This window comes from Pseudorasbora parva, chromosome 22 (genome assembly GCF_024679245.1).
Source record: "Pseudorasbora parva isolate DD20220531a chromosome 22, ASM2467924v1, whole genome shotgun sequence".
In the NCBI taxonomy this organism is placed as follows: Eukaryota; Metazoa; Chordata; class Actinopteri; order Cypriniformes; family Gobionidae; genus Pseudorasbora; species Pseudorasbora parva.
In genome coordinates this window covers 23970043-23988440 of record NC_090193.1, presented here as the reverse complement: position 1 = coordinate 23988440, position 18398 = coordinate 23970043, and the positions used below count along the sequence as shown (strand labels likewise).

The following is an 18398-nucleotide window of genomic DNA, read 5'->3' as shown; positions in this document are numbered from 1 at the left end:
TATGTTAAACTGACTTTTATTAACGTTTCTTAACTTATTTTGATGAGTTAAAACAATGTAAAAACATATGTTGTCATAACTTATTGAACATATAATTTTTTACAGTGTGGCTCTCATCCTCGCATCCTCCGGCTGTCGAGCGATCGCAATGTGTTGCGTGATATCTCTGCATCCAAGTACCAGTGCTTCGCCTGTGCTTCCCCATAATTCCCATATTACATAAAGTCATACAAAAAGTCCCAAGTCAATATCTGCCTAGGAAATCGTCTACACTGTAAAAAAAATTGTGTAGGTTTTTGTTGGTTTAACTTAAAAAAGTAACCGGGTTGCCTTAAAATTTTGTTTATTGAAATAAAAAATTTGATTTGATACAATGAAGGCAATTTGTTTAATAAATAGAAACTAAAAAAATTATAAATCATGAAAATAGCACTATTTGGCATGTTTCACTGCGTCATCAGAAATAAAACGCACACAATTACCCAATATGCTTATAAAATCCTATAATAATATTTTAATAAAGGTTGTCGACTCTCAAAAAAATGTCATTGTAATAACTCAAAAAATTTATTTCAATGAACTCAAAATTTTAAGGCAACCAGGTAACTTTTTTTCTAAATAATTTTTTACAGTGTAGTCTTGATCTGCATCACTATTTGTACTCAATGTGAATACGCAGGCCACAAGAAGTAATTGGGTGTTTTTTTGGATCACTTTTACTCTGGACATGCTAGCTGGCAACATAGGATTCTATTCATTATGCTAAGCTAGCAGTGACCCTGCCAAACAAAAACAATGCATGCACTGAGACGAATGCATTTGCCCACATAGGAAAGAAGTTGAATAAGCCCTATTTCTAAAAATCATGGATTGTTTCTTTAAAGAAGGTGCATGATACATTTACACAACACATTAACTTTTATAGTAGTTCAAGCTTTCAAACCCGAAAGGTCAGAGTTGTTATTATGCAAAACTTGGCAGATAATGGTTCTCACCCAGGGGTCCAGGGCCAAATAGGGGGCATCAGGATGATTTAAAATAATTAGAAATTTTACCAAAACATTGAAATGAAACACAAATATTTATTTGTATTCACTTAGTTTTAATGTCATTTTTTATTTAAGAACCAGATTGTTTTGCTTTTAAGACTGTTGATAACTTTAAGTCAGTTACATAGATTTGTCTAATTTGGTACCGAAAAGCAAGACTAACTAACTGCTAGCTGGTCAGACTAGAACTTAAGACAGTCTTAATGTAATGGTTATGTTTATGCAACTGACCCCTGGAATATTATGCAATATACTTATTTTAATAATCTATATTTTATTTTAAAAATTAGCGTACATAAGTTATATATTAATAGGCTATGTAGTTCTTATTATAATTATTTATTTTATTATTTTAATATATTAACAGTTTCTAAATTAAATTAAAATGAAATAAAGTAATATAAAATACTTTTTTAATTTAAAAAAATAAATAAAATTACATTTTATTTTTATTTTATATTATTTATTTATTTATTTTAAATTGGCAGCTGTCATTACAGTATAGGGAGCCTTTGCCAATGGGGTGCTTGAAATCGAAACGGTTTGGAATCACTGGTCTAGTCTCGTATGGCAAGGCTCGTTTACTGACCGTCTGATGCATATTGCGTACAAACATGGGAAGTGTTGAGAAATGTCCAGTTCCAGATTTGATTTATATAAACAAAACTGTGTTTGGGCTTTGAAAGCCAGAATAAGGTATAATGATATAATAATGATGATATAATTAGTCAAATCGGCATCATCTGTGTACAGTTGTCCTTCGCTGGCAATGAGTTACCATTTACAATTACACAATTAACAAATGAAATTACATTAGTTTGTTCTCATCCCATTATTGTCTTACTAGCATGCACAATGTTTATGTCAGCTTCACCATGGCCTGTAAATCTCACACAGCTAAACATGGACATGGTTGCTTTCTTTACCCTCTGACTAAGGTCTCAAAGCATCCCGTCTCTCTTTCTCAACCTTTCTCTCTCCACACACATGCCAGATAGGCCAAAGGCGGGCATAGCTGCCATACTGTCAAGTAAATGCTGCTAGTTTTGAGTGGGGGAGGTGGATCCTGTGTTGTAATGCAGAATAAGCAGCATTGACAATTGCAAACAGTGTTCTGCCGCTACCAACGCTCCTAATCTCTCAACATATCTCCTAAAGAGCCCAATGGCTGATCTCCAAGCATTCTTGTTTAAGCCCTCACCAACAAATTAACCCTCTGGTATTCTTCACTAGAGTTAGAGGTCACCAAGAGTCAATAAGAGTAACATTGTTTTAAATTAAATGAATGTATAATGTGTAATGCCATATATAGTATTGAAACTATCAAAACTATTTTTTTGATTTGTAGATTGTACCCAATAAAATTGGTCTGAATCAAGTGATTTTTGTGGTTGTTGTTGTTGTTGTTGTTGTTGTTGTTGTTGTTGTGCGTATAGAAAGTGCCACCAAATTCACAAAGTTTTAGATAATTCCGGTAAAGAAAAATATTAGAAATATTCTAAATGTCAATGTTTTTTTTTTTGTCTAAACTGGTCGAAGACCAACAAAAGGTTTAATTTGTTGAGCTAGTTTTTTCCCCTATACAGTCTGGCTAAAATGACATACATTATTACAAAAATACTCCACAAGCAGGCCATGAATATGGAACTTTTGGATCCCCCTCATATTTTAATATCATTGCAAAATGCATGGGTTTTTAGTTTCCTCCTGATCAGGGTAAACAATAGAAATGCCAGACCAGCTGGTTTACACAAAAATGAGGGTCTAGAAATATCCTCCTTTCCATAGGCTATTGTCAGGAACACAACAGTTCCTTGATCATAAACACGGCCTCCTACACAGGAGCTGGAGCAGTGCAACAGGCCCTCAGCTGTTCGGACCAATGAAATGCAGATTTGTTTCTGGTGCTCCTTCTATGGCCCAAATACTACTGTAAATAAATACATTGTTGTCTGTATTTAGTTTATTAAACTGCCTCTGTGTGTGCGCACAAGGCTGGTCTTGTCTCGCATGTTGAATGTCAACAAGCCGTTTAAACCACTTTTGCTACAGTTTGCATCTGCGCAACTCTTTCTGTCTGTGTTTATGATTTAAAAAGCCCCCCGGCGAGGTCTTTTTAGAGGAAAGGTCACCAGTGGTTTGAGTATACTGCAGAGGTCACAGCCCCTGAATGGAAATGCATGGTGTCCAGCCTTTTATTACCCATCATGCACCTTTCAAACAAAGCCATTAAAGAAGGGGGAAAAAACAGCTTTAAATTTATCACAAAAAGCCCACAGGGTATACATTTGAGCGTAAAGTTGATGGGTGTAAATTTAAGTTAAATGCATTTGAAAGCAGCTTGTTGTAGTTCATCATAATCAAAGGTTTATACCATTGCTGAGCAGGGGAGGACTTGGTCCCAGTTAGTCACAGTTCGGGCCCTCTACAAATGACCAACTAAAACAAAATCATTATAAAGTAGCACAAGTACTAAGCTACTTTAAGGTTCTGTCACAGAGACCTGTGACAAGTGAACAAGGTTCCTACAACAATTAATACACTGTAAATATATATATATATATATATATATATATATATATATATATATATATATATATATATATATATATATATATATATATATATATATATATATATATATATATATATATATATATATATATATATATATATATATATATAATATATATTTTGTTGGTTTTACTTTAAAAAGTAAGTAACCTGGTTGCCTAAAAATTTTGAGTTCATTGAAATAAAAAATTTGAGTTGATACAATGAAGGAAATTGGTTTAATGAATAGAAACACACAATATTATTGTCTCTGAACCACTTAAAAAATGATGAATGATAAATGATAAATTATGGAAATAGCACAATTTGGCATGTGTCACTGTGTCATCACAAATAAAACACACACAAAATTAACACGCGTAAAATTACACAATATAATAAAAAATATTTAAATAAAGGTTGTCGATTCTCAGAAATATTCATTGAATTAAATTTTTAATTTCAATGAACTCAAAATATTAAGGCAACCAGGTAACTTATTTTTTAAATATTTTTTACAGTGTATGCAACATGCCTAGCAAAGTTTAGAGGTAATATTAAATGGCGACAATTATAATACAATATATTATACAGATTTTTTTTAAATTACAATTGTATAAATAGTATTATGAGAATTTGTTTTAGAAATATTAAATTATTGGGGGGGGGGGTTAAATGATACTTTTCAATATGAATTTAAACCCTTCGGTAGGTGGCGGCAAGTCACTGAATTGAACCATTCATTTAAAAGATTAGTTAAAAATCCTGCTTCATTCAGGAAGATGACCTACAGAATTCCGATTTGGAGCAGCAGACTAGTACTCTTTCTAATGGCAGCATCCGAAATCGCACACTTTACACTTTACACTTTTTATAGTAAGCCAAACAGTTTGATATAAAAGAAGTATGTCCAAATTCACAGCACTCATAGAAAGTAGGCAGAAAGTTCCCGTTTATCTACTTTTTCCGGCAAGATTCTGAAGAGTGCATATGATGGACACTTTACTATCCCATGAGGCCACGGGAGGCAGTGAAGTGACATAACATAACATGGCGAATCCAGTATGTCCAGATTACATTCATACTACACACACACTGTAAAAAATATTGTTGGTTTAACTTAAAATAGTTAGTAACTTGGTTGCCTTAAAATTTAGTTTATTGAAATTAAAAATTTTAGTTGATAAAATGAAGGAAATTGGTCTAATAAATAGAAATTCAAAATATTATTTTATCTGAAATGCATACAAAAATGATAAATCATGAAAATAGGTCAATTTGGCATGTTTTACTGCATCATCACAAATAAAACACAATAACCAATGAATAAAGGTTGTCTTTCTCAAAAAAGTTAATTGTATTAACTCAAATTTGTACTTATTTTTTAAATAATTTTTACAGTGTAATTATGTGACTGGTAACAGTATAGTGAGATAGGAGAGAGTGCACAAGCTTTTCAGCAAGCTTATAATTTAGCATGCAAATTATCATAAAGAAATGTGGAAATTTATCAATATTTTTCTACACTTTTTTGGACTAAAAGCCCTAATGGAGCTGTTTAGCCGTTGGATCACAAATAAACAGGAGAAGACATAATTGAAAACGTGTATTTTTGAGTGTGAAAATGATTATAAATTGACTTTGGTTAGTCCAGCTCTGTTGCTGAGCTGTGACGGGCAGTTTCACATAAAAACAGAATCTGAAAACTTCCATAAATGCCCACAGACATTCTGCTGTCTCATGCTTATTTTGGTAACTTTGGTTTATGACCATGCTAAACCAAACTTCTTTGCATGTAATTCATTGTGCACCTTAAAACACGTAATTTTTTTTGTAGAAATAACAGTCAGACTGGAATATTGTGTCATTAATACAGTACATAACAGTGGATTTTATCCCCCCCCCCCCCCTTTGATTTATGATACTGAATAAAAGTGTACAATGTATGCAGCTTTTAGTACATTTAGCACATTTAAATTCTTCATTTTAAGGCCTTTTATTGTTCTATAAAGGACAAGTGGTATACTGGGAATCCAGCTATTATAGAATTTGAGACCTTTAACTATTAGTTTTAATGTGTCAGTAAGTTTGATCCTCTAATGTCATTCTAAATGCCACAGATCCCCATAATGCAGAAATCTATTTTTTATGTGCACATGACCTAAAGCAGAGGAGGGAATTATTCAGGCATAATGCAATACTCATTTCTTGTAACTAACATCTCGCTTCCTCTTAACTCACCCTTCCATCAGTCTTTATTTTGTCTGATTGTGATTAATTTCTTTGGTGGTAATGGTTGATGTCTGTCTGTATGTGAACTTATACAAGCTGAGTTAGTAAATTGATGGACCACTGAGTGTAAATCACAGTGTCATTCTAAAATGCACATCTGGCATTTACCAAGAGCACTTAATGGAACATTTTACATAATAAACAACTTATATAATTATATAATTATAATGTTATGACCACTAGGGGGAGACAGTGTCGCAGCTGTTATTTTTATTCTGAAAGCACCAATTTTGTGTCAAATTTCTTCAGTTTTATGTAAAAATTGCTTTGGTTTCTTAGCTCTCATTATATCATGTTTTCTTCTTTCCAGCAATTCACCTTCCATTATATTGATTTATCCAACTGAGTTATCCAAAGCCATATTCAAGGTTCATATTTTTGCCATTCATTTTACTCACCTCTGTCATTGCAAACCTGATGGCTTTCTTTCTTCTGCGGTACACAAAAGAAGATACATTGAGGGTCCAAACAATAATGAACCTCACTGACTTTAGTTGTATGGAGAAAGAAACCGTATTGTCTTCAAAGAATAAAGTCATACAGGTTTGGAAAAACGTGGGTGAGTAAATGATGAAAGAATTTTCATTTTCTAAGTGAACTATCCCTTTATAGCCAATAATTATGTATTTATATTGCATGGGAAAGAGCAGCTTTGATAATATATTTTAATATTAACTCCTTGTGTATACCACAAGAAAATGGGTTCTGACCGACATGAGGAACCAAATGATCTTTATGAAGCGTGACTCAATTGGCCTGACTGAATTTAGACATGTGAATGGGGATTTCTGAATTTTAGACAAACTCTTTTACTTGCAATAATCATTCAATTTTAATGATCAAAGTTACTATTTTGTATCATGCTTCTATATCTTAAAAATCCAACCTTTTTAGATATAAATCTTGTACATTACCATTCAAAATTTTGGGGGCAAGAAATTAAAGGGTTAGTTCACCCAAAAATGAAATTTATGTCATTAAGGACCTACCCTAATGTCGTTTCACACCCGGAAGACCTCCGTTCATCTTAGGAAAACACAGTTTAAGATATTGTATATTTAGTCAGAGAGCATATCTAAGTGTATGCACACTATACTGTCCATGTCCAAAAAGGGAATAAAAACATCCTCAAAGTAGTCCATATGTGACATCAGTTAGTTAATTAGAATCTCTTGAAGTATCGAAAATACATTTTGGTCCAAAAATCACAAAAATTGCGACTTTATTCAGCATCAGTCTTCTCTTCCCTGTTTGTTTTCAATTCTTAGATAAAGATTGAAACAGTTATGAATCAGCGTATTGATTCATGATTCCGATCGCATGTCAAACTGCTGAATTCACGCAACATTGGCAATCCGAATTCATCGATTCACTGATTCATGACCGTTTGAATCTTTATTTGAGGTTTGAAAACAAACAGGGAAGAGAAGAAAATGCTAAATAAAGTCGTAGTTTTTGTGATTTTTGGACCAAAATGTATTTTTGATGCTTCAAGAGATTCTAATTAACTAACTGATATCACAGATGGACACTTAGATACGCTCTCGGAATAAATATAAAATATCTTAAACTCCGTTCTGAAGATGAACGGAGGTCTTACAGGTGTGGAACGACGTTAGGGTGAGTCATTAATGACATGAATTTCATTTTTTGGGTGAACTAACCCTTTAGCATTTTTATTCAGCAAAATATGTCAGTAAAGACATAACACAAAGTATTAAAGTAACATTACAAAAGATATCTATTTAAAATAAATGCTGGTTCTGTTGAACTTTATATTCATCAAAGAATCCTGAAAAAAATATCATGGTTTCTACAAAAATATTAAACCGAATATTAAATTGTTTTCAACATTGTTAATAATAAAAGTTCTTGAGCACCAAATCAGCATATTAAAATTAAAATTCATATGACTTGAGTATTGAAGAAATTCAGCATTTGCCATCACAGGAATAAATGACACATATAAATAAAAATAGTGAACTGTTGTTAAATTGTATTAATATCTCACAATTACTGTTTTTATTGTATTTTTCATCAAATGAATGCACCTTTATATTAGCTTGAGAGATTCTCAAAACATTAAAACAATTATTAATTGTGAATAATAGCGTATGTGAAGCTTTAATCATCATCATGTGAGAAGACCATATTAGAGCATCATCATGTACTAATGCTATAGCAGTACCCCGGTTATGGTTTTAATTCCCAAGAACTAATTATTAAATTTGAATTAAAATCTCTGCCGAATGAATTCGTAGACATTCATTTGACGTGTATCTGCACGCTTGAACTTGCGGTGAAGGTAAGATCTTGAGGGACAACAACGTGCAGCAGTTAACATTTTGATTTAGTAACTTCCCTAATAGCTCACGCTAATCCAGATGTAGTCGTCTTAAGTGTGTTTACATGGATGTCCACATGAGTGTTTTGCTGACCCAGCCTAGTGATTCACCACACTCCTCCAGACTCATTATATTCAGCGGCACAGTCAGAGGAGACGGAAGAGGACTCGAGGAAAGGGATTGGGGACAATAAAGTGCCCTTGTTCCTCTCTCAATTGAAGCTCGCAGGGTTTGGGTCATTTAGGGGAACTGGAGGAGGTAATAGAGAGAAGAAGAGAAGTTGTGGACACTACTGTAAGACTTCATGACTAAGGATTTCCCTGGGACTGTTGATTGCTCTCCATCTCTCTTTCTCTTTGGCAATTGGTCACGAGTGGCGGCGCTGTCAGCCAGCACAGTCTAGTATAAGAGCCATGCTTCAACATGAAGGCTCTGTATTCTGTTAGGACGCCACTTTGGTTTGGACTTACATGGGGATTGGTTATCTGTGAAGAATAGGACGAGATAATCATTGACCTGCCTTTTTCATTTGCACTGCCTGTCTACAACTGCATTTAAGGTACAGAGAGTGAATCATTACCGAGATTTGTGTATTATTTGATATCAACAACCCATAGCGCGCTTGAATATTAATAGACTCATTTAGTGAAAGTCATCTCAATGGTTGGGAAATGTGTTTCATTGGAAGTCTCACACTTTGCGGAGATATACTTGTGGAGCTATTTAAAGCAGTTTATAGGTCACTTTGACTTGTACTAGCTTTTATTATGATGGCCGTAGTATTGTGAGAACACTGGCAGAGACTCATAAGCAGGTCTGGATGGAATCACTGGACTTTTTGTTATTTTCTCCCCTGATTTTAAAGTCCAAATTTGCAATTAGGTTTAAATAAAGTCAAATGTGTTTAAGAGAGCTTGCAGTGCGCTTTGGAGAACGATGCTCAATGCGATTTCATGGCACACACAATAGGGCATAACAAAATAACATTAAAAACCACAGCTTTAAAAAAAAAAAAAGTAATATAATTAGCCAAATATTAGAATGATTATTTATTTTTCTTTTTTATATTCCATGGACAGTTCAGAATAAATGTTTGTATTTTAAATTTAGCAGTGTATGCTATGCTACATTTTACCTCTAGTCTTCATTTTAATTTATTTTATTTTTACAAAGAAAATTTGTTACAAATATTAGCATTTGCATATTAGCAGTATTATTTAAGAGCTACCATTTAACTGTGGTCCCTTTTCATTGTATTATTTGATTGTATTATTACAGGGACAATTCACAAAGAATATAAGCATTTGCATATTAGCAGTATTATTTAAAGGGATAGTTCACCCAAAAATGAAAATGTGATGTTTATCTGCTTATCTGTTTATCTGCCCAGGGCATCCAAGATGTAGGTGTGTTTGTTTCTTCAGTAGAGTTCGTATGTTCATACAGTTTGTATGTATAATACGCCATAAAATGCGTATCATATGCACGCGAAAAACCGCGTACCATATGCACGCCAAAACACATTTTGGCGTATACATTCCACGAGATTGCAAACTCGTACTATTTATACACATTTCCGTGAGATCGGGCTCAAATATATCCATCTGCACTGTTTTTTTTACCTTCTTCAAAGGAAGTAATGGCGCTGGGGAATACTAGATGAGATTCGATATGAGATAAAAAAATAACATACTGTTTGGTTTTTCGCAGGAAAACCGATAATTTCGTGTCTTAAGACATCAATGTGTTGCCACAAACCGCAGGTAAAAGAGCTATGTTTCAACTGTCCTATTTTAAGTATTTATTTTATTTAGGGACAGTTCACAATAACTATTAGAATTTGAATATTAGCATTATTATTTAAGAGCTGCTTTTCACTAGTTCCTATTTCATTTGATTATTTATTTTATTTTTACAGGGGCAATTCACAATAAAGCGTTTCTACTGTTATACTCACTAAGAACAGAAACATTTGCTGTTCTGGAGACACCTTCTTTAAGATCATTGGATCAAACTGAATATAATGATTGTGGTTACATTATTATATCTTTATCATCACCTTTAATATTGGATACTCAACATTCTGATGTTTTACACCTCATCGCTGATGTTTTACACAACTTTATTGAGTTGTTGGGTCTATATAAGAATGAGTGCAAGTTTAACTCACAGTTTGGAAAGAAGTTTAATATGTTTCATGGTTTGACCCAGATATAAACTGTGCATATAAATAGATATATCTGCGATGCACCTGTTGCCTTGTTACTTTGACTGCTAGAAACAGCACAGCCGCAGCTATCTGCAGTATTCTCATCACTCCGATTCATCCAGCCACAGCCGGACACCTCTTCATGTTACTCAATGGGAAAAGGATGGGCGCTAATACACATCTCTGTGTTTCTCTTCCAGTTTTTCAGCCCACTCATAGGCAGGCACCCAGTCATGTAGAGAGCAGCGCGTGGAGGACACCCAGATCACTTTCAGAACTTTCTACACAAAGAGGTAATTGTTAGATATTTCTCACAGAGAGAAATGAATAAAGGCTCAGAAAGCCGTGGAGAATACCGCATTCAGCGTGTGTCCAAGTGCAGCTGGGCCTGCCTGTTAGGAAAATCCATTGGGTCGTTTGTGTATTTTCCAGTAAGTGCCATCAAAGTTGGAAGTTGCGTTAAGTCTTATTGGGTTATGATTTCCTGTTGAACGAGTGAGTAATCAGTGACACGGGTTGAGTAAATAAAATGCCCCCTCAGTATAAATGACCCAAATGAAAGGGCTTTATATAAAAAGTAAAAAGCATATTTGAGCATATCTTACTTGGTCTAAAATAGAATTTGATGGTCCTTCCCAAGTCCATGAAAATCTTTGCACGTGGTTCTGACTGCACACCACAGCGTTTTCATTATTAGATGATTTTTGAAAATCTACTTCTCAATAGCAGCATTGTATGATAATAATAAACAAATACATTTTCCACTGCTTCAGAGTCAAGAGGTCAGACAGTAATTCGCACGGCAAAGACGGTAGAAACGAGGCAGTCATGTTGTTTTCGTATGTTTTGAACATTTTGAAAGAAGTCACCCGCGGGTCATTTTAGTTGTTAGATAAGTTAGAATCAAGTTAGACTACACACTAGCACATAATCAAGCTTAACAATGCTCTAGATTTTATCATGAGACACGTGTACAACAGTGACATTTCAGGAATGTAGGAGTGTCATCCTCGTTTTTGTATTTCCACTATATTTTTTCCCCTCTAGATACTAGACATAACTTAATTAAAAACTACATTTTTTAAAAAGAAATAAATACATTTATTCAGCAGGGATTCATTAAATTGATAAAAAGTTACAAAAAAGCTATTTAAAAATAATAATTTTGAACCTTCTATTTATTAAAGAATCCTGAAAAAGAAAATTTCAATAAAATATATAAGATATATATATATATATATATATATATATATATATATATATATATATATATATATATATATATATATATATATATATATATATATATATATATATATAAAGCAGCAAAAACAGTTTTCAAATGATAAAAAGAAATGCTTATTGAGCAGCTGTTCATCATATTACAATGTTTTCTGAAGGATCATGTGACACTTAAGACTGGAGTAAGGGTGCTGAAAATTCAGCTTTGTCATCACAGGAATACATTTCATTTTAAAATGTTAAAATACAAAACAGTTATTTTAAATAGTAATAATAATATTTCATAATATTAGTTTTTACTGTATTTTTAATCAGATAAATGCAGCCAAACAAAAATATACTTATATTTGAATTCTAATTTATATTTTTTTAAATATATATTTAAAACTGTCAGGAAAAGCCAGCTGTGTTGTTGTAAGTAAACATACTAATGTATTGTGACAGCTGTGTCAAGATTAAGTTGTCTTGCCTTTTGGACTAAATCCAGCAATCCATTTAATCCAGCATATAACTCTTTCACCGCCAGCATAAAAAAATTAAAAAAAAAAACGTAGCTTAATGCATTCTTTTTTTTTTTTTAAATCAACATTTAAATGTTAGTTTCATAAAATAAATAAATAAATAAAAAAGATACTGATACCTCTTCTTACATTTTATTCAGTAACGCAGTTCTGATTTATATGCTGTTGAATGCTTGATGATGATATTAGATTACATATACATAAGCAATGCTTCTATCGCTTATTATTTCTGCTTGTTTTTGGATCTGGAGATTCTGTACTATTTCAGAAGACATGTAATGGCACCCTGCAGTATCAAACATGGATTGCTTGAAAATTCCATCTATGGCTGGAAAGCGTTGTTTTATAAATGACGGAAAAACTCCATCAGTGGCGGGGAAAGAGTTAAAAGTACAAGAGGTCATGGAAGTGTCTTGTTTGCGTGAAATCTGGGAAACCTGAAAGCGTTTGTTCTCTTTTGATATTGAGTGAATTAGCATGTTCTCCATTCTCACTGTCAATCAGCAGTGAAATGAAACGGTGAAGATCAGTTTAGCAATGAGGACAGCCGAATCTGTGACTTTAAAAGCAGAAGTTTGCTGATGTTTATTTATTTGATTGCATGAGTTTGTGTGAGGTAATCACTGTGTTGATGGAGCCCAAAAGCATGACCACACTCCACATGACACAAGCATCATTTGGGGATTTTTTTTATTTTTTTTTTATTTCCTTGAAATCAGATGATGTTCAGTTTATCAATTGAAGTGCTCCGTATCGTTTTAATAAGCTCTGCTATCTTTGTGATTATTGTACAGAATTTATTAAAACTATGATGCACAGTATATCAATACTATATTGGTTATCATAGGGTATTCAAGTTGTTTGTTTTCTATCATATTGGTAACGATTAACTTAAAAGTTCAACTTTAAAAACATTACTTTTATAGCACGGTTAATTCAAATCTGAATGGCCCTTTTACTTTTATTTTTTATTTTTTGTTAATACTTTACACTATAATTTTGTGATGCCTATATTTGCTTGTAGGCCTGACAAAATTATAGTGTAAAGTATTAACAAATTTTTTTTGACAATAGCATAGAATTGATATATTTGTAATTTGCTGTTATCTGCTCCAGTTGAATTCCTTGTAATATTTGTGACCTGGTTTGTACCAAATCAGATCTCAAAGTAAAGCAGCTTTGTGGAAAACTGACGCTCTTGGTGATCTTGAGGAAAAAGAGGAAGGAACAGGGTGCTGTGAAGACACTGTCAAAAGGTTCATCTTCCTACTTGAGAGTTGTCCTTCCCTTACCCATCCCACCAAGCACTATCCCGGCGAGTGTTAATCCCATGTGCAAGTGTGAATCTTAGAACATGCCAGATAAGTTGACCAGAGCATGGAAAGTTTACTGTGTGCTGCAGAGGCATTTTACACAGCAGCAGTCTGTTACCCCGAGGGAACAGGGTGTCTCTGCAAACGGGAACAGAAAGTGTGGGTGTTATTTTTGGTTCCGCTTGCCTCGCTGCTTTGCTAGAGAGGGTGGATGGTAAATCAAGGGTGGGCTGAAACTGAAGAGCCAATAATCCGGTTCATTACCAGACCCCTGACCACTATTCGTGTGCAGGTCACTGCAGTCTCCAAAATCCTGCGACTATGAGTTGTATTAATATTTGCATATATGCAAATATGAATCTGAGGTTACTCACCAAACCTCAGATTTGTGAATGAGCTCATACCTGATATTGCAGATGCTCGCTCTGAACACAAACCGATCACTTTTATCTACTCTGGCTTATGCTAATTGCATTCTAGGAAATTATGAAGTTTATTCTAGGAAGTCTAGGACACTTGCTAGAAGTCTCTCTCTCTAGCAAGCTATCCGTTAGCATTCCCATTCTTTGGAAACGTCTATGCTATGATGAAATAGTAGCCTTATGATGCAAAGTACCTGCAAATTGTTTTTAAATTTTGTCCAAATAAACTTTTAAAAGTCCATTAATCCATAAACATGTTTTTAGATCCATTTTTGTGTAGTTACAATATCTAGTAGCTGGGGCTAGTTGGCAAACCTCGGCTCACCCAGTGTATTAGTATTCACACACATGTTTTAAGGGCATTTTCAGATTTGTGTGTTTCTTAGAATTGTTATAATTTGGATATGTGTGAATATTGGCCTGGTGGTTAGTACATGTGCTCTGACACATGGTGTTTGTGTAGGAAATGTGTTTGAGTTTGAGTCATTTCCTGATTATACCCCAAACCTCGGCTCACCCAGTGTATTAGTATTCACACACATGTTTTAAGGGCATTCTCAGATTTGTGTGTTTCTTAGAATTGTTATATTTTGGATATTTGTGTGAATATTGGCCTGGTGGTTAGTACATGTGCTCTGACACATGGTGTTTGTGTAGGAAAGGTGTTTGCGCTTGAGTCATTTCCTAATTATACCCCTATCATTTTCTGGCTCCTTTATCAATGTCTTTGCCAATTAAGGAAGATATGCATTAACTTTTCCATCGTTCACATAAATGTTCACATAAACCAATGCTGGAATATATAATAAATATATAATAAAGCAGTATTAAGCTTTGCTGTGTTAAAGGCGGCACACAAGCATGGTGATATATTGGATACTATGAGACTTTGCAAGCATGCAGGTGTGTTTTTGTGTATATAAGCACTGTGAAAAACTTTTTTTACCTTCATCCTTTGATGTAGATATGCTGTGAATTCACTGGCTACTGTGACAATGGGGCACTTTGATAGCTGGCTTTGTTTGGATGCATCTCCATCGGGGCAGTGTATGCCTGGCATTCGCTGATGGGTGGTGTGGGAGAGCAACGTCACCAGAGGAGGTGGTGTACGCACAGAGCAGCGTCAGTATATGCCGGATATATACGTCACTATGTTCAGGGCTGAGCCTGAAATGTTTTGTTGATACAACAATGATACAAGATATGAGCGCCCTACTCTGACTCTTCAGTGACTTCTGAGAAACAATCAAGCTAAGCTATCAGGTTGTTTCTTCATGGGAAGAACTGAGAATGTTTACCAGTTATTTATAAATGACCACTTAGTCATTGGCAAAGCTATTGCTCATGCTTATACTTACAACTTTTTTTCAATGCTAAAAACCTTTAAGAGGTCAAGACAACTCTATGTAAGCTATTGATAGTTTGATTCCCTTGAAAAGTATGGATGCACAATATTGTAGGTACAAAATGATATTGGCTGATATTAGAGATTTTCTAACTATTTGTCAGTATTTGGTATTTAATTCTGCATGCCATGCTATTTCCCCTATTGCTCCGGGGCAGGTTATGTTCAGAGAGTGAGTTGCTATGGCTGCTTGCCCTCAAAGTTACCTCTGTTTTTGAAACAGAAAGTTGAGGTTATCCGTTTGTCTACTCTTAAACATACCCAGTATGTCTCACAACCTGCTTTCTGGAATACCCCTCTAATCAGCCCAAAACAACACCGACTCAACCAATGGTGTAACTTGGGGCAGGACTAGCTGTAAGACCATTTTTTTTCTTTTCTTAAAGCAATCAGACTTGCATTCGGTAAAATGAGTAAAATATTTTCCACACTCTTAAAGGGTTAGTTCACCCAAAAAATGAAAATATTGTCAATAAATACTTACCCTCATGTCATTCGGCACCCATAAGACCTTTGTTCATCTTCGGAACACAAATGAAGATATTTTTTTAAAATCCGATGGCTCAGAAAAGTCTCCATTGACACCAATGTCATTTCCTCTCTCAAGGCCCATAAAAGGCACTGAAGACGTTGTTACAAAGTCCATCTCACTACAGTGGTTCTATAATAATTTTATGAAGCAACGAGAATAGTTTTTGTGTGCAAAAAAAAAAAAAAAAAAACGTATATAGTTATGGCCTATAAAAAATAAAATGCTTTAAACCGCTATGAATCAGCATATCAATTCATGATTCGGATCGCGTGTCAAACCACCAAACTGCTGAAATCACATGACTTTGGTGATCCGAATCATGAATCGATACACTAATTCATAACGGTTCATAGCTTTGTTTTGAAATCGGCCCATATAGGCTAAGTCGTGTTTTTGCGCACAAAAACTATTCTCGTCGCTTCATAAAATTATTGTAGAGCCACTGTAGTGAGAAGTCGTTACAAAGCCCATCTTAACCTCTTACACTCCATGGCCATTTTTTAGGATTTCCGCCTGGATTTTGAAAAGCTTCCCATACACACATACAGTGGTCTAAATTCAAAATGTTGGTGTCATTTTACAGGAAACCCTTTGAAGTTACACAAAACACTGCTAAAAGTGATAAACATGTAAGTATATGTCGTCTAAGCTGTAATAACCCCCCAGAAAAGTAGGCGCTTTTTGATTTTTTTTATATAAATTCATTTTTGAAAGTGTGTAACTCAGGCCCTGTGTGCTCTAGGAACCTGCAGACAGTTTGGAACCTGCAGATACTGTGTATGGGAGGCTTTTCAATTTGGGTCGGCCAAATCCAGACGGAAATAGCAACAGAGTAATTTAGTGTAAATACATTACTTTGTCCAAAAGAAATGTCAAAGTGATGTGTATCTCCAGAAAGTAGAGACTCTAAGCTTTCAAATGGCACCACATATGACATCATAGCTCCTCCACAGACATTTAAAATGGAAAGTATATACATGACATTGTCATTCCTGACCCTGTACAGGATCCACGGAGTTTAAGTGGTTAAGGTCAATGAAGGCCTTTCAGAGCCATCAGATTTCAGCACAAATATCTTCATTTGTATTCCGACGATGAACAGGGGTCTTACGGGTATCGAACGACATAAGGGGAAGTAATTAATGACAGAATTTACATTTACATCAGCGAATTTACAAATGTATGGGGGAAAAGACTATTGTTAATAGTGTTGAGAGATGGATCAAGTAAATCTTTGACAGAGGTCACTTTCAAACCAAGCGTTTGACATTTTTAGAAACTGCAGAGAAAACTACCACACAGACACTCAACATGGGTGTCCAATCCCGACCCGCACAGTTTTGCTCCAACCCTAATTAAACACACCTGAACAAGCTAACAAAGATCTTCAGGATTACTATGCTGCATCTGAATATGCCTGCTCTATATAGTAAGCAAAAAACAGTATAAACAGTTGTGAGCCAAGTAGTATGTAATTCATAGTATTCACAGTAGTCAAAAAGTACCTGGATGACCTACTGCTTCTTGTGAGATTCTAAAGTGTGCATTCGATGGACACTTAACTATCCCATGAGGCCTCGAAAGAGGATTTGTGAATGAGCTCATATCTGATATTGCAGATGCTCGTTCTGATCGATGCAAATGATGCTGTATGTCAAGACAATGACAACGTGGTGGATGTAGTACATCCGAATTTCATTCAAACTACTAACATATTCCTATTTAGAACGTACTTTTTTTAACGGTCGCAAAGTAAGTTTCAAACCAACCTGCTATATGGTATGCAATTTCAAACGCAGCACTAGAAACTTCCAGACAGGTGTGTCGAGGCAACAGGCAAGATGGAGCTAAACTCTTTGGACATTGGCCCTCCAGGAGCAGATTTGTACACTCCTGCTCTAGAAACTACCAATAACATCTTGGCAACCATTAAAGCAACAATAATGAAACCTGCCCACTAGTATAATGGTCAGTTTTTCAAATTACTAATGAAGCTCTAGTATCAGCTTCAAATTTGATCTTGCCTCACTCATTTTAAAACCATGTGTTGGTATGGATATAGTTGGTATTTAAAAAAAAGTGAAATGCAAATTTAGATTATTATGCAAACCTGCAATTATTAAATATGTTAAATGACACAAATATACTTTGTGTATTTAATCTCACTTTATTAACCTGTATATGTTTATGGCCCTGTTTCACAGACAGGGCTTAGATTAAGTCAGGATTAGGCCTTAATTCAATTATGACATTTAAGTAGTTTTTATAAACATGTCTAAGAAAAAAACATTACCGGTGTGCATCTTGAGAAAAAGTAATAACACTCACAGGATATTTCATTAAAAGTTGCTTTCAGTTAAACGGCTCAAACATGCATTTTAGTCTGGGAAGCTTAAGCCGTGTCTGTGAAAACTGGGGGGTATATGTTTTTGCTGCTGACCTTTGATGGTCAACTTCAACCATAATAATAATCAAAAATGACTTTAGATAAACCTTTTTTTTTAACATTTAAAAA

General features: G+C 34.4%; 1 protein-coding gene across 4 annotated transcripts in view; it reads left to right on the top strand.

The window, feature by feature from the left end:
• tfeb (transcription factor EB) overlaps nt 1-18398 on the top strand; it is a 42970-nt gene that overhangs the window by 6134 nt on the left and 18438 nt on the right. For 2 of the 4 annotated variants that reach the window (XM_067431345.1, XM_067431342.1), the window contains exon 2: nt 10649-10741. The gene's annotated coding sequence lies outside the window, so the exon portion shown is untranslated. Of the gene's footprint in view, nt 1-8587; nt 8799-9949; nt 10003-10648; nt 10742-18398 lie in introns of those variants that run through there. The other 2 variants (XM_067431344.1, XM_067431343.1) reach the window with 2 other exon arrangements.